General features: G+C 41.3%; 1 protein-coding gene across 21 annotated transcripts in view; it reads left to right on the top strand.

Annotated features, from left to right (window-relative positions):
• The window catches only part of CLASP1 (cytoplasmic linker associated protein 1), a 305011-nt gene that overhangs the window by 20329 nt on the left and 263721 nt on the right, over positions 1 to 20961 (top strand). The gene's annotated exons all lie outside the window — the stretch shown is intronic.

Raw genomic sequence — 20961 nt, 5'->3', positions numbered from 1 at the left:
GCCTCAATTACATTCTTAAGTGACCGTTTTTGAAAATGTAGGACTAGGCCGGGCGCGGTGGCTCAAGCCTGTAATCCCAGCACTTTGGGAGGCCGAGACGGGCGGATCACGAGGTCAGGAGATCGAGACCATCCTGGCTAACACGGTGAAACCCCGTCTCTACTAAAAAAAAAATACAAAAAACTAGCCGGGCGACGTGGCGGTGCCTGTAGTCCCAGCTACCCGGGAGGCTGAGGCAGGAGAATGGCGTGAACCCGGAAGGCGGAGCTTGCAGTGAGCTGAGATCCGGCCACAGCACTCCAGCCTGGGTGACAGAGCGAGACTCCGTCTCAAAAAAAAAAAAAGAAAATGTAGGACTAGAGTGATGGTTAGGTCTTTTGATATTTTAAGGAAAACCATGTTACTGTTGAATAGGAATAAGTTTATGTTGGAAAAATATTGAGGCAATCACAATTCATTTTGGAAACCGGGCTGCTGTATGTAGTACAATCCAGTTTATGCTAACATTGTTAAGGCACAGCTCTCTTTTTGCGCTTTTCTTTTGGAATTTATTTTTTGTAAGTCCATAAAACATAACTATAAAAATTTCATTTTAGTAAAAACAGTGTCCTTCTATAGCTTCTCTGAGAAATATAGCAAATTTTTGTTAGGTATAAGCTTAGTAGAGTACAAACTTAAAAGTATATGAGCTTGAAATATGATTGAATAGTGGTAGACAGGGTATGAAATTTCACAGTATTTCATAGTATAGGAAATTGTGTACAGTGTATAAAATTGCTTATTTTATAGTATATGAAATTATCTTTTCAGTAGTCTTTGTCATTGCTCAGGTGGCTTTCCACATTATTTTTCCCTGACAGGTCACTTAAATTGCATTGAAAGGGTTTGAAGTAACATAATAAGGTCTAAATTGTCAATGAATAAATAAATCTCTAAAGCCCAAAATGAAGTTCTCTTTCTTTAGCAGACACAGAGTTCCTTATCTTTGAAGGCTGTCTATGACTCTGCACATTTTCCTCGTCCATCAGATTCATACCGAGGAGTATAAATCTTGCCTAAACAAGGTAAATATGCTTGGATGGTGAGGGACAATAAGCAAGGCCTGCGTTCTCATGCTCAGGTACACCTAAGATGTAGCTTTATCTAGTGGTGCCCTTATATTTGTTTCACTGTTGTAGCCTTTCTTTTATCCATGTTTGCTAAGGAATTAGAAAAGTAGAGCCTTGCAGGAAAGCATCTTGAGGTACTGTGGCGGAATAGATTATTTACTTGTCTCTCTCTCTGCAGTGAACATGGAGCTTGTCGAGGGCAGTGCCTGGCAGATTGCCTGGTACATTAGGTACTCCATGAACTTAGGAAACTGGGACCAAGAGCCTTTTCATTTCATGTCTGTCTTTCCACTTTTTTCTTCTTTTGTTTTCTTTAACTTCTTATTTTGAATTAATTATAGATTCACAAGCAATTGCAAAAAATGTACGGGAGTTCATGTTTACCCTTCACCCAGTTTCCCCCAATGGTTATGCATGTTTTGTTGTTTCTCCTCTTTTCCTGCTGTGCTGTGTCTTCTTTCCCTGCGTTTTCCTAGTTTTCCTCTCTTTTTCCTATTTTTGATCATGCTTTTGGCTCGCCATTGGCATCTGTGGGACGTCCTGAACTCTCTGAACTAAATGTTGCCGATTACTGTCCTACGCTACTTATGGGAATGCATGTGATGGTTCTTTCTCTTCATTTATTCTTTGTGGATCACTTGCTCAGTATGTGTATGTGGTGCTGGGCCAGGTACTAGTTGTTCCTCTATATTCAAGCTTTTCGGCTCTTATTTTGAGAACATTAAATACGGTGCATATATCTTTGTTTTGTAGGTCTTTTTTCTAAATGATATGTATGTCTAAAGTACTCAGAGATGTGTGTCTGTTTTTGGTGAGAGAAGGAGCTGCATTTTGGTGAAAATAGCCCTGGATTTTGAGTTAGAAAGCAAAGTTGAAATCTTGGTTCTGACCAGGCGTGGTGGCTCACATCTGTAATCCCAGTGTTTTGGGAGGCCAGAGTGGGAGAATCACTTGAGGCCAGGAGTTCGAGACCAGCATAGGCAACATAGGAAGACCACATCTCTCTAAAACAAAACAAAACAAAAAAAACAAAAAAGGAATCAAAATCCTGGTTCTGTTTCATACTTGCTGTGTGACCCCAGAAGTCACTTTGCTTCTGAATTTTTTCTTCTCTGTAAAATAGGCATTATAATGATAATCTGACAGATTTTGTAGGGGATAGAGAAAGTAACATTTGTATGATCACTTAACCCATTGGAAGGTACTGCTTCAAATATGAAGTCGCTATGCTTATTTCATTGATGAAATGAAAGACAAGTTTTAAACTATTGGTGTATTAATTATTTATAGCTTGACTTCTTTATTCAGTAACACAGAAAGACTTCTCTTGTTTTTTTAAATCCTCATCCTTCTTATACCTTCTGTCTTCACATTAAATACCCAGGACTTAATAGAGTTTTCTTTTTTTCCAGCTGGGTATAACCTAGCTCCCTTGGGAAATTTGGGATGGCCATGTCAGCTGTCATACTGTGTCAAATGACATATCAGATTTCTCTTCTCTCTCTCTCTTTTTTTTTTTTTTTGAGATAGAGTCTCGCTCTGTCACCAGGCTGGAATGCAGTGGTGCCATCTCAGCTCACTGCAGCCTCCGCCTCCCGGGTTCAAGTGATTCTTTTGCCTCAGTCTCCTGAGTAGCTGGGACTATAGGCACTGCCCCCATGCCCAGCTAATTTTTGTATTTTTAGTAGAGACGAGGTTTCACCATGTTGGCCAGGATGATCTTCCCGCCTCGGCTTCCCAAAGTGCTAGGATTACAGTTGTGAGCCACCAGGCCTGGCCTGTTCTCTTATTTTCTTATTTACCTGAGTCTGGGGATTTTTCTGTTTCGGGAACCTCTTAGAAAATCTCTCAAGCAGGCTGGGCGCGGTGGCCCACGCCTGTAATGTAGCACTTTGGGAGGCTGAGGCGGGCGGATCACCTGAGGTCAGCAGTTCAAGACCAGCCTGGCCAACATGGTGAAACTGAAAATACAAAAATTATCCAGACCTGGTGGCGGGTGTCTATAATCCTAGCTACTTGGGAGGCTGAGGTCTAGGAGAATTACTTGAACCTGGGAGGCGGGGGTTGCGGTGAGCCGAGATTGTGCCACTGCACTCCAGCCTGGATGACAGGGCGAGATTCCCTCTCAAAAAGAAAGAAAGAAAGAAAGAAAATCTCTCAAGCCAGCATATATGCTCCTTTGTGCTTAGCTTTTTAGTGGATTTCACTGTTAGAAACCAACTATTCATGTGTTACCAGAAACATTTTTATTTTTGAAGGGAGACTTTCTTTTTATTTGTGTTATGCACATGGAATACTTAGTATAGAAAGTCATAAAATGAAAATTTTAAAATTGAAATAATTGACAGGTTTTTTTTTTTTTGTAAACCTGATCTAGATACAGGCAAACTTTTAAATCATTAAGGTACAGACATTTATAGAACACCCCTTCCAATAATAATAGGATACACATTGTTCTGAAGTACATATGGAACATTTCAGTATAGACCATATGTTATGCCATAAAACAAGCCTCAACTCATTTAAAGGCTGGAAATCATACTATGTTCTCTGACCATAATGAAATGAAATTAGATATCAATAACAGAAGGAAATTTGGGAAATTCAGAGTATGTGAAAATTAAACTACACAGACTGAAATCACCAATGATTCAAAGAAAAAGCCACAGGAAAATTGGAAAATACTCTGAGATGAAGACAAAATATATCATATCATGATGATGATGGTTGCAAACAATGTGAATGTACTTTATACCACCGAATTAATTGTATGTTTAAAAATAGTTAAAATGGCAAATCTTATGTATGTTTTGCCACAATTGAAAAAACAAAAACAAACAAAAAACCCTGGGCTGGGCACAGTGGCTCATACCTGTAATCCCAGCACTTTGGGAGGCCAAGGCAGGTGGATCACCTGAGGTCAGGAGTTCAAGACCAGCCTGGCCAACATGGTGAAACCCCATTCTACTAAAAATACAAAAAATTAGCTGGGCTGGGTGTGGTGGTGGGTGCCTGTAATCCCAGCTACTTGGGAGGCTGAGGCAGGAGAATAGCTTGGACCCAGGAGGTGGAGGTTGCAGTGAGCCCAGATCACGTGACTGCCCACTGCATTCCAGCCTGGGTGGCAGAGTGAGACTCCATCTCAAAAAACAAGAACAGGAAGAAAAAAAACCCTGCCACTCGTTTTTCAATAGTGAATGTTTATTGAGGGCCTACTATGCTTCATGCAAAAAACAAAGCAATGTATCATAAGCTAGGGGATACAGGAAAAGCAGTTCCCAGAGGGAAATTTATAGCTATAAACGCTTGTATTAAAAAAAGAAGAAAGATGTCAAATCTTCCACCTTAAGAAACTAATAAAAGAAGAACACACTAAATCCAAAGTGAGCAGAAGGAATATAATAATAAAAACTGGAATGGAAATAAATGAAATAGAGGGAAAAAAAGTAGGGAAAATCAAACCAGAAATAGGTTCTGCGCAAAGATCAACAAAATGGACAAACCTTGAGCTAGATTAATAAATTAATAAAATGAGGAATGGAAGAAAGGACATCACTACTGACCTTACATGGAAATTAAAAAGCATTATAAGGAAATATTAGGAACCATTTTATGCCAACAAGTTAGATAACACATATGAGATGTATGCAGTCTTTGAAAGACACTACTGAAATTGACTCGAAAAGAAATAGAAAGTCTTTTTTGTTTGTTTGAGATGGAGTCTTGCTCTGTCACTCAGGGTGGAGTGCAGTGGTACGATGATGGCTCACTGCAGTGTTTGCCTCCTGGGTTCAAGCAATTCTCCTGCCTCAACCTCCCAAAAAATAGAAAATCTGAATAGACCAATAAAGTAAATAGATTGAATTAACAATAAAAAAGCCCCTCCCAAAAAAGCTCAGGTCCAGATAACTTTGCATTTTGTGATTCCACCAAATATTTAAAGAAGAATCAACACAAATTCTTCACACACTCTTTCAAAATAAGGAAGAGGTGTTACTTTCCGGTTTATCCTGTGTGGACATTATTAGGCTGATACTAAAACCAGGCAAAGACATCAGAAGACAAGAAAACTACAGAACAGTGTTCTTTATGGATGTAGGTGTAAAATACCTCAACAAAATGCTTGCAAACTGAATATAGCAACATATCAGAAGAATTCTATACTGTGACCGAGTGGGAATTATCCCAGGAATGCAAAGTTGGCTTAATATCTGTAAATTAATGTAACATGCCATGTAATAGAATAAAGGACAAGACCAATATGAACATCTCAATAGCGGCAGGAGAAACATTTGATTAAATCCAACATTGTTTCATGATAAAAAACATTCAACAAATTAGAAATGAAAGGGAACTTCCTCAGTGTGATAAACCATCTGTGAAAACCTACAGCTAGTATCATACTTAATGATAAGACAGAATGCTGTCCTAAGATTAGGAACAAGACATATAGTCATTATAATTTTTAAAAATTTATATATAGAGAGATATTTTTTATATAGACGGGGTTTTACTATGTTGCCCAGGCTGGTCTTGAACTCCTGAACTTAAGTGATCCACCCACCTCGGCCTCCCAAACTGCTGGGATTATAGCTGTGAGCCACTGCGCCTGACCAAGACAGGTATAGTCTCTTTGACACTTAGCTTTTAACATTGTATTGGAGGTTCTAGCCAAGACAATTAGGGAAGAAAAAGAAAGAAAAGGCATTCATATTGGAAAGGAAGTAAAATAATCTCTATTTGCAGATGGCATGATCTTGTATATAAAACATCTTAAGGAATGCACTATAAAATTGTTATGAGCTCCTCAAAGTTTCAGAATACAGGATCAATATACAGAAAGTAATTTTATTGTTATACATTTACAATGAATAATTCAAAAATGAAACCAAGGAAACAATTCCATTCACAATAGCATCAAAAAGAATAAAACATTTGGGAATAAAGTTAACAAAAGAAGTGCAGAACTTACATTCCTTTTTTTTTGAGACAGCGTGTTGCCCACGCTGAAGTGCAGTGGCACAATATCAACTCACTGCAACCTCTGCCTCCTGGGCTCAAGTGATCCTCCCACCTCAGCCTCCTGAGTAGTTGGTACCAAAGGCATATACCATCACGCCTGGCTAATTTTTGTTTTTTTTAGAGACTAGGTTTCTCCATGTTGCCCAGGTTGGTCTCAAACTCCTGAATTCAAGCGATCCACCTGCCTCGACCTCCCAAAGTGCTGGAATTACAGGCATAAGCCACTGTGCCTGGCCAGAACTTACATTCTGAACTATAAAACATCATTGAAAGATCTAAATAAATGGAAAGATACTGTATGTTCAGGAATTGGAAGACTTAATATTGTTATGATGGTAATACTCCCCATATACATTTAGCACAATCCCTATTAAAATTCCAGGCCAGGTATGGTGGCTCATGCCTATAATCCCAGTGCTTTGGGCGGCTGAGGCGGGTGTGAGGTCAAGAGTTCGAGACCAGCCTGACCAGCATGGTGAAACCCCATCTCTACTAAAAATACAAAAATTAACCGAGCGTGGTGGTGCACGCCTGTAATCCCAGCTGCTTGGGAGGCTGAGGCAGAAGAATTGTTTGAACCTGGGAGGCAAAGTTTGCAGTGAGCCGAGATTGTGCCACTGCACTCCAGTCTGGGTGACAGAGTGAGACTCCGTCTCATAAAAAGCAAACAAACAAACAAACAAACAAACCCAGTTGTCTACTTTGCAGAAATTGACACACCGATCTTAAAACTCATGTAGAAATGCAAGGGACCCAGAATTGCCAAAACAGTCTTGAAAAAAAAAAGTTGGAGGACTTTCATAACTTACTACAAAATTACAATAATTGAGACATTCTGATACTGGCTTAAAGATAGACATATAGATCAATGGAATGGAATGAGAATCCAGAACTAAACCCTTCCATTTATGGTCAACTGATTTTCCACAAAGTGCAAGGACAATTAAGTGGAGAAAGAATGTCTTTTTCAACAAATGATGGTGGTACAGGTGGATATCCACATAACAAGAAAAGGAATTTGGACCCTTACCTCACTTATATATATAAATTCAGAATTCATCATAGACCTAAATGTCAGATCTGAAGCAATAAAACTCAGGCTAAGCCTAGTGGGTCACACCTGTAATCCCAGCACTTTTGAGGCCAAGGTGGGAGGATTCCTTGAGCCCAGGAATTCAAGACCAGCCTGGGCAACATAGTGAGATGCCATCTCTATTAAAAAAGAAAAAACAACTCTTAGAAGAAAACATGATTGTAAATCTTCATGCCCTAGTATTAGACAATGGTTTCTTTTTTCTTCTTTTTTTGATACAGGGTCTCACTCTTGTCGCCGAGGCTAGGGTACAGTAGGGGGATCGCAGCTCACTGCAGCCTTGACTTCCTGCTGGGCTCAATGATCCTCCTACTTTAGCCTCCCGAGTGGCTGGGACTACAAGCATGTACCAGCTAATTGTTGAATTTTTGATAGAGATAGGGTTTGCCACATTGCCCAGGCTGGTCTCAAAACTCGTGAGTCAAGCAATCTTCCTGTCTCGGCCTCCCAAACCTGCTGGGATTACAGGTGTGAGCCACCATGCCTGGCTTCTTCAGTATGACAGCTAAAACATAGACACTAAAAGAAAAATGGATAAATTGATCTTCATTAAAACGGAAAACTTTTTATTTTCAAATGGCACCATCAAGAAAATGAAGACATCCCAGAATGAGAAAAAGTATTTGCTTGTCATATATCTGATAAAGGACTTTTATCCAAAATATATTTTAGAAATTCTTAAAATCAACAGTAAAAAGACACATAACCCAGTTAACAAATGAGCAGAGGATTTGATCAGATATTTCTCCAAAGAAGATACCCAAATGGCTAATACATCATGAAAAGAAGCTCAAGGCCAGGCTGATTACACCTGTAATCCCAGCACTTTGGGAGGCCACGGTGGGTGGATTACTAGGTCAATAGATGGAGACCATCCTGGCCAATATGGTGTAACCCCTTCTCTACTAAAAATACAAAATTTAGTTGGGTGTGGTGGCGCATACCTGTGGTCCCAACTACTCAGAATGCTGAGGTGGGAGAATTGCTTGAACCTGGGAGGCAGAGGTTGCAGTGAGCTGAGATTGCGCCCCTGCACTCCAGCCTTGCGACAGAGCGAGACTTCATCTCAAAAAAAAAAAAAAAAAAAAAAAGGAAGCTCAGTATCCTTAGTCCTTAGATGAAAATCAAAAGCACAATTAGATGCTGCTTTGATTATAGGTAATTTCTGATCCCTAATCAGGCATGTGCCACTGGTCCTGCTAATTCTGGATAATTTCTTTCTTTCTTTCTTTTTTGAGACGGAGTCTTGCTCTGTTGCCCAGGCTGGAGTGTAGTGGTGTGATTTTGGTTCACTGTGACCTCCGCCTCTGGGTTCAAGCAGTTCTCCCGCCTCAGCCTCCTGAGTAGCTGGGATTACAGGCATGCGCCACCACTACCGGCTGCTTTTCATATTTTTAGTAGAGACAGGGTTTCGCTCTGTTGGCCAGACTGGTCTTGAACTCCTGACCTCAGGTGACCCACCCACCTGGGCCTCCCAAAGTGCTGGGATTACAGACGTAAGCCACCGAGCCCGGCCCTGCATAATTTCTAACAGATATAAAAGTAAAGAGATTTTAACAAACCCTGGAATACACATCACCAAGCTTCAGCAGTTCTCAGTGGATGTCCATCTTGTTTCATCTTTGAGGGAGTTTCAAGGAGTAGAAAAAAATAGAAGCAATTTTAATCCAATAGCCTAAACCTGCCACAGGAGGAGAAAAAATAGAATGAAAACTGTGTTCTACTTTTACAGTTCACATTTAGGGAAAAAATATATTTAAAATATCTGAGAGGATTTAAAAAATTTACTTTATTAAAATACTAGTGAAGGTAAATTCTAATCACAAGTACCTTATCTGACGCCTGTGTAGTATTTTTTTCTGTTATTTTCTGATGACAAGTGTACTGTAATGCAGTGGCCTTTTTTGTTGTTGTTTGTTTTTGCAGTTATTTGTGTTGACCAGCCTGTAGTATTTTACAACATGTTTTTATGGAAATAGCTGATCTGCTAGCTCCATTTTCTTAGGAATTTTTTTCTTATTGTTTACCTCACTATGTTCCGTAGTATTGAAAGGTAGGTTTCCCTCCACTATGAAATGATAGTGCCTGAGTTTTGAATACCATTTTTCTAGTTGTAATTATAAAAGTAATATGTATTCATCATAGAAAAAATTTGGAAAACACAGGAAAGGACAAAGATAAGATTAAGGAACCTGTAATTTTATCAGCTGAAAATTAACCAATGTTAATGATTTTATTTTGTTGTTCACGTGACCTGCCTTTTTAATGTAATGTGGTGAGCCTGAACCTTTTATTCATTTTGGTGCTGTTGTGGTTGGGTTTTGTCATAATTACATTGTAGTTAATCATTGTGCACACTGGAGTGAGGGATACAGAATGAGAGAAAATTAGTTTAACTCTGATTTTTTTCCTACTGCAGAATATTCTTGAATATACTTGAGTAATTCCAGCTTTTAATGTTCTTTCCAAGTTACACAGTTATATATTCATCCATTTTCTAGATTCTCCAATTCAGAGATGACTTGTATAGATTTCCCTGCAAGACCAAAGCACTGTTGACTTTTGGTGCTAGAAATTGACTGTTGGGTCTTATCTCTGTCCAGTCTTTCTGTTGTATGCCTGACTGGTATTTTACAGGCTTTTTGATAATTATTTCATCTTCTTAGTATCTAGAATTACAGAGCTCTAAAGAACTCTAGTACAATTTCTAGTATTTGTTAATTGAAATAAAAACATCAAACTAAGAATTTTGAAGCACTTTTTATATTATTTTCGTGTTAAAAATTCATAATACATTCATAATGCATAAAGGTAAGCTTGAAAATATGAATACTTTCTCAGTATTGAAACATGAATATGAATATTTTGTCTGTATAGGTAATTCTTGGTGTATGTGTGGAATAATTATCAGACATCCTTTTAATAACTTTCCCCTTTCACCCCAGGAGTGGGGATCAGTAATGTTTACAGGTTGGGAACCAGTTCTGTGATCTTTCTAGATTGCTTGTTTCCTCTGAACAGGCCACACACTCTTGCGTCTGTGCTTTGTCCATACGTATTTGCACGTTCCTTTTACCTGTAATGTTTTCTGCCTTCTCCCTTACCTCTACTTCTAAGAAAGAATGGAACTCAACTTATGACTGCCAGTGACTGTTTGTCCTTTGATTTTCAGCCCGAGCAAACTTTATTCTTCGGACAAGTATTTCTGGAGTACCTTGTTTGCAACAGGCGTTATAGGCATTAGGTGAACAAGATAAATTAAGTCGCTACCTTCTTGAGGCTGACAGTCCTGTTGGGAAATCAGACAGAAAATATGTGATAGAATTGCACCTTAAGTGCTTGAAAGTAGAGAACAGCATGCAGTGACAAGGGAGTACCCCTAGAATGGCCTTCCAGTGGGTCTCTGAGGAGACAGCATTTAAGCTGAAGTATGAAAGATGAAAAAGAGGTAGCTGGGCCAATATAGGTGTAAGGAGGGTTTTTGGCAGAAGGAACGGCATTAGCAATTGCCCTCTGAAGTAGTAAAGAGTTTGGAACCAAAAGGAGGCCAGTGTATATGACTAGAGCGCAGAGGTATTTGGCTTGGAGACACAAATTTGGGAGACATCAGTTCATCGGCATGGGAATGGATGCTGGTTATTTCGGAGTGAGCAGCATGAGGGGACAAGAGGCACTGGACTGAGCCCACCAACAGAGATCTGGAAGGTGGGTAGCGATGAGAGATGGTTTAGTAGATGCAACCAGAGAAGTAGCGAGAAGGCATAAGCATTTATTTTCACACAAGCAGGGAATTTTTCAAGAAGGAAGGGGCGATCAACTTTGGATTGCTGCTGAGGGGTGCAATTTGTTAAGTACAGAAAAGTCTTCCTTGGATTTGCCAACATGGCTGTCATTGGTGATCCTGACAAGAGCTGCTCTTGTGGAGTGAGCGAGTGGAGCCGGATTAGAGGGTCTATGGAGGGGACAGGAAGGGCATCAGTGGAGCTGGCTGGTGTAGACAACGGCTTAAAGAAGCTTCACTGTTGATGCTGTCATTGATGAAAGGCATGTGAGCTCAAGAGAGGGCCTTTGTAAGATGAGTGATTTAGAGGACATTTACAAGCTGCTGGGAATGAGCTAGCAGAGGAGAGATTGCTGATTCCTGGGAGCAGACAACTGGAAGGTTAAAGGTCTGAGGAGGCAGAAAGGAGGAGTTGTCATCTGTGTGGGTGCTGAAACCATTAAGGAAGCTGAGAGGAGATAGGGAGGGAGTCAGGGAGGCTGGAGTGTGAGTCTGCAGTGGAAGACAGGGAAGGACCTGTGACTGACAGATGAGAGCCGGGGCTGCCCCTGTGCTGAGCTGCGTGGTGCTTAGTTGATAGGTGCAATGCCCCATCCTTGCAATTCCTGGTTGAAGCATTACTGAGTTCCCATAGGCAGTTTTATCTTCCTTTCTCTTCTACCTACACCACCTTCTGCAAACTTCTGGTTTAAGACTTGTCCACATACTATTTTGACTCTTTGTGTTTGTCTCTTTCTTCTTTTAGGCAGTGACCTTCTTGAAGGCCTTGATGAAGTCGTTACTTTCTGTGATTTTTAGTAGTTAGCATAGTTCAATACCTGTCAGAGTAAATGCTTGCTCTCTGAGTGAATGTGTGGGCCTCAAAATGAGTGGGACAGTGGGAGGGAGAAAAAAGAGAAGGAAAGGACAGAAGGAACAGGTAGACTAAGAACAGACTTCCTGCTGGCAGGGCATGGCAGCGCGTCTGTCTTCGTTTTCGATCATACTGTAATTGTTGCAGAAATCATCCTAATGCAAAAAAGTTTGTCTTATTGATAGAAATGTGCTGACTTAGTGTGAGTAAATCCTGCTAATTTCTGGCTTTAAACTGTCATACCTTCTTTCTGGCATGAAACTATCATACCTTCTTCCAGAACTGGCTTTAAATTATCATACCCTCTTTCAATCCCATTTTCCAGGGAGATTTTTTTTTTTTAATTTTTTTGAGACAGAGTTTTGCTCTTTGTTGCCCAGGCTGGAGTGCAGTGGTGCAATCTCCGCTCACTGCAACCTCCGCCTCCTAGGTTCAAGCGATTCTCTTGTCTCAGACTCCTGAGTAGCTGGGATTACAGGTGCCTGCCACCATGCTAATTTTTGTGTTTTTAGTAGAGACGGGGTTTCACCGTGTTGGCCAGGCTGATCTCGAACTCCTGACCTCAGGAGACCTGCTCCGGCCACCCAAAGTGTTGAGATTACAGGCGTGAGCCACCGCAACTGACCCCAGGGAGATTTTTTAATGTGGTTATTGATTTATTGGTGCTGGTAATTTAATTCCTTCTTGATACTTTCTTTTTTTTTCTTTTTTTTTCTTTTGTTTTTTTTTTGAGACGGAGTCTCGCTCTCGCCCGGGCTGGAGTGCAGTGGCCAGATCTCAGCTCACTACAAGCTCTGCCTCCCGGGTTTACGCCATTCTCCCGCCTCAGCCTCCGGAGTAGCTGGGACTACAGGCGCCCGCCACCTTGCCCGGCTAGTTTTTTTTTTTTTTGTATTTTTTAGTAGAGACGGGGTTTCACCGTGTTAGCCAGGATGGTCTCGATCTCCTGACCTCGTGATCCGCCCGTCTCGGCCTCCCAAAGTGCTGGGATTACAGGCTTGAGCCACCGCGCCCGACCCTTCTTGATACTTTCGTATCGAATATTATTTTATTAAGGCTTCTTGAACTCCTTATTTATGATTTGACTTCATGTTTCTTAATGTTCTCTGTCTTAGGCCCCACATGCTGTAGCTGAGACATTTTCATGTTTCAGTTAGTAAATGCCCATGATTTGAACTTTCAATGGAGTTTGTAGTATAGTGAAAAGAACACAAACTTTGGGGCCAGGCAGATCTGGTTTTGAATTATTGCTTGACAGTTATTTTAAAACCTTAGGCAGGTTTTTTGGTTTTTGTTATTTATTTATTTATTTATTTTATTCTTATTTTCTGAGACAGAGTCTTGCTTTGTCACCCAGGCTGGAGTGCAGTGGCACCATCTTGGCTCACCGCAACTTCCGCCTCCTGGGTTCAAGCGATTCTCCTGCCTCAGCCACTTGCGTAGCTGGGATTACAGGCATGTGCCACTACACCCTGCTAATTTCTGTATTTTTAGTGGAGACAAGATTTCACCATGCTGGCCAGGCTGGTCTCAAACTTCTGCCTCCCTCGGCCTCTCAAAGTACTCAGATTACAGGTGTGAGCCACCACGCCTGGCCTGTTTTTGTTTTTTTAATCTTTCTGAGTTGCAGTTCTGTATCTTCAAAATGAGAATAATAATGCCTACTTATCTCACAGGTATCTCACTGTGTCTGCCTTACCACACTTCACCTCCCTCATTTTGCTTATGCTGTTTTTCCGTAAGTGCCATAAGTATTTTTTTTTGTTTGTTTGTTTTTGTTTTTTTGAGATGGAGTCTCATTCCCATCACACTAGCTGGAGTGCAGTTTCGTGATCCACCTCCCGGGTTCAAGCGATTCTCCTTCCTCAGCCTCCCAAGTAGCTGGGATTACAGGCGTGCACCACTATGCCTGGCTAATTTTTGTATTTTTAGTAGAGATGGGGTTTCGCCATGTTGGCCAGGCTGGTCTTGAACTCCTGACCTCAGGTAATCTGCCTGGTTTGGCCTCCCAAAGTGCTGGGATTCCAGGTGTGAGCCACTGGGCCACTGGGCCTGGTCACTGTAACTATTGAATGCACATCTTAGCCACATTTTAACACAAAGCTTAAGCTGAATCTTGTTTATATAGTTTTGACTTGGTCATTCTAAGCCTTCTTAATCCATTCCTTCCTCTGACTTTTCATAGTACTTATTCATATTCCTTATTTGGCAGGTGCAGTATTTTACTCGTTAAATCTACCAATTATCCATCTTGTGTTTGTGTTGACCTCCAACATTGACAAGCCTTTTCTGTGTATGTATGTCTTGTTCTCTCCAAGTATGTTGGAAGCTCTTTCAAGCGAAGTCATAGACTTATTTCTTTAGTATATTCTATAGTGAGATTTTATATTTGATAAGTTGATGAGTACATAAAAGTGATTGAGATAGACTGGTAATGAATAGACAGGGTTTGTGAATATATTCACTCCTTCCATTTATTCATTCTACAAATATCCATTGCGTACATGTGTGTTAGACTGAAAAACACGTCACAGTATTTTGTAGCTCCTCCTATTGATTGGTAGAATCCATTTCCTCACACTTTTGTTTTTGTTTGTTTTTGTTTTGTTTTGTTTTTGAGACAAGAGTCTCACTCTGTCGCCCAGACTGGAGTGTAGTGGTGTGATCTCAGCTCACCACAACCTCTGCCTCCCAGGCTCAAGTGATTCTCCTGCCTCAGCCTCTCGAGTAGCTGGGATTATAGGCGCGCACCACCACGCCTGGCTAGTTTTTAGTAGAGATGGGGTTTCACCATGTGGACCAGTCTGCTCTCGAACTCCTGACCTCAGGTGATCCACCTGCCTTGGCCTCCCAAAATGCTGGGATTACAGGCGTGAGCCACCGCCCCCGGCTTCCTCACACTTTCAGTGTGGACTGGCCTTGTGACTTGCTTTTACCAATAGATTGTGGCAGAAGTAACATGCAAGTTGTGGATCTCAGGCCTCAGGAGGCCTGGTAGCCTCCCCCTTTGCCATCTTGGAGTGCTCCAGCCACTGCATGATGAACTCTAGGCTATGCCACTGAATGGTTACAGATCATGTGTGGAGAGAGGCCCAGCCAAAAGCCAGCACCAGAGTCCCAGACATGTGAGTGACACCACTGTAGAGCCTTCAGCTGCAGTAAAAATGCCAAATGACTCAGCTGCATGAATAATCCCAGGAAAGACTAGCACAGGATCTTCCCAGCTGAGCCCAGCCACCTCGTAGACTTATGAGAAATATTAATTCATGATTGTTTTAAGCTACTAAGTATAAATGGTCCTACTTTTAATTTCTTACAAAGAAGTCTACAGTAGACTAAAAAAGTTGTCAGAGCTTATGGTTGATTCTGTTCTTCTTTCCATCCCCCATTGTTAATAGTTCTTTACTGATAGTGTGTGTAAGTGCCACAGGTAGATATGGTAATTAAGGGGCTGGAGATAGGTGCTATTTTTTTTTTTTTAAAGGCTCTGCGCTTGTCCTTTTCCATTCCTAATTTTATTGGATGCATGCTAGAGCTGGTATTCTCCACAGTGCCATTCAGGAGTCAAGACCAGAGGCCAAAATTCCCAACTTGAGGCCTCTTTTCATTACATCAAGATGTCTTTTTTTATTGTGTGTTCCTTCCTTTTTGTTGAAGTTGGTATTTTTAAACTTTTTCCTGTTGGCCTGCAGCAAAGTTGGCCTATTGTTCTGGTTCCTCCGATAATTTCTACTATAAAGGAGCATGACTAGGACAATTGTCTTGACCTTTTATTGTTTTGTCCCTGTGGACCAAGATGATGTGACAGGAAAAGGTTGAGATGCTTGGAACCTAACTACTGTAGTGGGGGCATAGAATGTTGGTGTTGAGGAATGAAAGGGGTTTGGGTTTGGGAAGAGTTGGACCATTTTTTTAGAAATATCCGAAATGTGTCCCTTTTCTCAGGTGACTGATACAGTGACATTTAATGTGTTCAGCAGCCTTCATAGTAAATCTTGCTAAAGGAGAAAACTTTTCCTGATGAAGAATAAAGATGTTTTGCTATTGTCACCTCCTCTGCTGTTTCTTCTGTATCATTTTAATGTCTCTCATGTTCTTTAGGAAAATGTATGAAAATTGAACTTTTTTTTGGACTCAGAAATAGTGTTACCTTCTGAATAATCTCTGATGTCAACACTGCTGTAAGATAATTCTCTGTAACACTACTCTTTTGAACATTGATTATAGAACCGACTTCAGGGATTGTAAACAGTAGTTCATGATCTCACTAAGGGCAGGCAAGGGCTGAGTCCTGTTTTTTTTTTTTTTGTATCCTAGTGCCTCCCATTATGTCTTAAATATAATAGACCTGATTTTTACTTAGCTCAGCCATAAGTGACCACTGGTTATGGTTAACTTGAGACCTAGGTTTCCTTATTCTACTTTTCCCTCATGGAGAGCTTGGGCAGGATATGGGTGGATGGAAGAGAGTTTTACTTCCTCCTCCAGCCCCGTCAGCTCCTCTTCCTCCTCCTCCTCCTCCAACTTCTCTAACTTCACCTCTTTCTCCTCCTTTTTCTCCTTCTTCTCCAACTCCCTCAACTCCTCCTCTTCTTTTCCCTCTCCAACTTCTCTAATTCCTCCTCTTCCTCTTCCTTCCACTTTTCCTCCTCCTCCAGGTCCTTCTCCTCCTCTTTCAATTCTTCCAAATCCTCCTCCTCCAACTCCTCCAATTTCTCCTTCTCCAGTTACTCTTCCTCCTGTAACTCCTCCTCCTCATGCTCCACTTTCTCTTGTAACTCCTCCTTCTCCTCCAGTTCCTCTTCCTCCTGTAACTGCTCCTTCCTCTCATGTTCCTCTTTCTCCTGTAACTCCTCCAACTCCTCCTCCTCCTTCTCCAGTTCCCCTTCCTCCTGTAACTTCTCCACCTCTTCCAGTTCCTCTTCCTCCTGTAACTCTTCCTCCTCCTCCTTATCCTCTTCCTCCTGTAACTCCTCCAACTCCTTCTCCTCCTTCTCCAGCTCCCCTTCCTCCTGTAACTCCTCCTCCTCTTCCAGCTCCCCTTCCTCCTGTAACTTCTCCTCCTCCTCCTGTAACTAACTCTTCCTCCTCCTCCTCCTTATCCTCTTCCTCCTGTAACTACTCCAACTCCTCCTCCTCCGGTTCCTTTTCCTCCTATAACTCCTCTTCCTCCTCCAGTTCTTCTTCCTCTCCTAATTCCTCCTCCTGCTCCTCTTCCTCCTGAAACAACTCCTCCTCAGGCTCCTCTTCCTCTTGTAACTTCTCCTCCTCCTCCTCCAGCTCCTCTTCCTCCTGTAACTCCTCCTCCTTCTCTTACTCCTCTATGTCATTCTTTTTTCCTCTTATTTTCTAAGTTTTCTGCATTTTAAAATACAATTATTTTTTGATTTCTCTTTTTATGATTTAATTGTAAATGTTTAGAAAACTCTTCCTAGAGGTTACAAGGAGGAGAACACATATATTTATTTGTTTTGATAGCTAAAAATATTTCTGAAAGGATACATGGGAAACTGGTGACATTACTTGCTTATTATTTATTTATTTATTTATCTTATTTGATTTGATTTTTGAGACGGAGTCTTGCTCTGTCCCCCAGGCTGGAGTGCAGTCATGCAATCTTGGCTCACTGCAACCTCCGCCTCCCGGGTTCATGCCATTCTCCTGCCTCAGCCTCCCAAGTAGCTGGGACTATAGGTGCTCGCCACTACGCCCGGCTAATTTTTTGTGTTCTTTAGTAGAGACGGGGTTTCACCATGTTAGCCAGGATGGTCTCAATCTCTTGACCTCGTAATCTGCCTACCTCGGCCTCCTAAAGTGCTGGGATTACAGGGGTGAGCCACCGCACCCAGCCTTATTTATTTGTTTTTTGAGATGCAGTCTCTCTCTGTTGCCAGGCTGGAGTGCAGTGGCCTGATCTCGGCTCATTGCAACCTCTGACTCCCTGCTTCAAGCGATTCTCCTGCCTCAGCCTCCCGAGTAGCTGGGATTACAGGCACGTGCCACCATGCCCAGCTAATTTTTGTATTTTTAGTAGAGACGGGGTTTCACCATGTTGATCCATCTCCTGATCTCGTGATCCACCCGCCTCGACCTCCCAAAGTGCTAAGATTACAGGCGTGAGCCACTGCGCCCGGCCATTACTTGCTTTTAAGGACAGACACTGGGTGGCTGGGAGGGTCAGGGGTGGAAGGCGGGTCTTGTACTTTTGTACCTTGTGAATTTGGAACTATGTGATTAATATTCCCTGAAAATAGAGATGTAGAAAACACATAAAAGCATAAAAAAAGTCCAAAAACATCAGTTTAGTAAGAATAAGTGTAAGAGATAATAGTTACCTTGTTTTAAATTAGGAAGAAAAAGAAGAGAGAATTCAATCTGCTTAAAGCCTAGGGGATTCCAGTCTCTTTCATTGTTTGCATTTCGTTCATAGGAATTTGTGAACTATTTCTGAGTGTACTAAGCCTTTGTTGCATAATTACATTCAAGAAGCATAAGCTTGTTAGAAATCTTATTCAATTCTAGTTGAAGGGGAGGTTTTCTTATGATATATATTTATAAATCATGGTAGGGAGACCTGAACAAATGGGATCTTTCCTAGTGTTTACTTAAGGAATGGAGACCTTGCTCTCTTGCCTGTTGCTTCCTAGCTAAACAGGAAATCTGACCTCCTCTTGAGTCAAAACAGAATTAGGCTGAGACTTCTAATAATGTTTTCAAGGTGGGGAAAGGAAGCTCATTGTCCATGCAACCTTGGAAAATTGCTTACCTTTACTTTACCTCAATTTCTTTTTTTTTTTTTTTTTCTTTTTTTTTTTATTATACTTTAAGTTCTAGGGTACATGTGCATAACGTGCAGGTTTGTTACATATGTATACCTGTGCCATGTTGGTGTGCTGCACCCATCAACTCGTCAGCACCCATCAAGTCATCATTTATATCATGTATAACTCCCCAATGCAATTCCTCCCCCCTCCCCTCAATTTCTTAATCTATAAATAAGGATGTTAATACCTACTTTATAAAATTGAAGAATTAGAGGTAGTATTATATAAATCAGTATTACATAAGCATAGAACCTGACACCTCATGTAGCTCCTTAAATTTTATTATTATTATTATTATTATTATTGGTTAGTATCTGTTCATTTTAGGCCCCTTGAAGGAGTAAACACTATGAAATTGTTTTTCATTGAGAAAGAATGAAAATGAATGATAGTTGTTTAGGGGAAGAAGGAGTATATCAGTTATCTGTTACTGTGTAACCAACTGCTATGAATATAGTGGCTTAAATAAAACAACAATGAAGTGTTATTTCTCATAATTCTGTGGTTTGGCTTGGTGGCTTTTCTGCTTATTTCGTTACACTTACTGGCATCACTGCAGTCGGATGACGACTGGAATGGGTAGATGGTCCCAGATGGTCTCACTCACATGTCTGGCAGTTGCTGCTGGCTGTTGGTCAGAGCATGTTGGTTCCCCACGTGGCCTCTCATGTCCAATAGGCTAGACTAGCTTCCTTACAGCATGGCCATCCCAGAGCAGCATTCTAAGAGGGCAAGTTCCATTGCTTGCATAGCAAGTCTCTGCTTGCTTTTGTGTAGTTGCTGATTTCATAGGGTTAAGCCCAGAGTCACTGCAGGAGGGGACTTGGACTCCACCTTGGTGAGGGAGGAGTAGCAAAGAATTTGTGGCCATTTTTAATATACCATCAGCCTGGTGCTTACTTGGTCTGCTTCTTGGACTAATATTAGGTCTGGAAGAAATCCTTTTGCTTTCTTAAGTTTTCCCGTGTCGTTGATACCTTCTTTAGTCCAACATAAGAGATGATAAAGGAACTGGAAGTATTATATTTGTACTAAAAATTGGAATGAAGGATAGTAGCTGCTTTTGAAGCTCTTTCCTGTGAAGGAGGGACTATTTCCAGCATTTGGAAGTGACAGGAAAGCAGATCTCTCCTCACTGTAAGGAAGGATTGCTGTGTGAGAGACTAAGTCCTGTTGAATGCTATCCCTCCTTCACTCTTCTGTGTTGTTGGAAGCAGTAAAGTAGAAGATGGGTAGTTACGTGCTGGGGCTTTGAAGGAGGGTTCTCCTCATTCAGTGACTTGATGTATGTGATTCCATACCTCAGAAAGAATCTCAGTGTTTTTATGTTGAGATGAGGGGTGGCGATGGGGTGGTATTAGAAAGGAAGAGAATTGCTGTGTTCAGACTGTGAGTTACTCTACTGAGAATTTTAATTTTACTTTATTTAGAAAAGAAAGATATATTTTCTGAAAACTTTGAAAGTCGGGACTTACTATTGGTGTGAAAAAACTTCAGTTTGGCACAGTATCAGGGAGGTACTAAATCCTGAGGATGGGTTTCCTATGGGTCTTCTTGGTTTAAAATGAAAGAAGTTAAGTGATGGTTTTAGGATAAGTAAGAAATAAATGTGTACAATGCTCCAGCAGCTATAGGTTCATGAGAGAGCTTATGCAATTTGTGTAGTTAAAACAGTTTTGGGTACTTTTCCCATATCATGTATTTTGCCCTACTCAAACATGATTTTGCAATCTCCTAATTTTAATATCAAAACACTAGGCCCAAATGGTGCTATTGTGAGCTGAGAATACTGTGTCAATAACTGATCAGAATATGAGCCTGTTGCCTTTCTCTTTTTTTACTGAGACAGAGTCTTGCTCTGTCACCCAGGCTGGAGAGCAGTTTCACTGTGTTGGCTTACTGCAACCTCCGTCTCCTGGGTTCAAGCAATACTCCTGCCTCAGCCTCCCGAGTAGCTGGGATTACAGGTGTCTACCACCACGCCTGGCTAGTTTTTATATTTTTAGTAGAGATGGGATTTCACCATGTTGACCAGGCTGGTCTTGAACTCCTGACCTACCTCGGCCTCCCAAAGTGCTGGGATTACAGGCGTGAGCCACCGTGCCCGGCCTTTTTTTTTTTTTTTTTTTTTGAGATGGAGTTGTGCTCTGTCACCCAGGCTGGAATATAATGGTGCGATCTTGGCTTACTGCAAGCTCCGCCTCCTGGGTTCAAGTGATTCTCCTGCCTCAGCCTCCTGAGTAGCTAGGACTACAGGCACTGCCACCATGCCCAGCTTA

Source organism: Trachypithecus francoisi, unplaced genomic scaffold (assembly GCF_009764315.1).
Source record: "Trachypithecus francoisi isolate TF-2019V2 unplaced genomic scaffold, Tfra_2.0 Lachesis_group13, whole genome shotgun sequence".
NCBI classification, from domain to species: domain Eukaryota; kingdom Metazoa; phylum Chordata; class Mammalia; order Primates; family Cercopithecidae; genus Trachypithecus; species Trachypithecus francoisi.
Note: the sequence above shows the minus strand (reverse complement) of the source record. Positions and strands in the feature narration are given on the sequence as shown.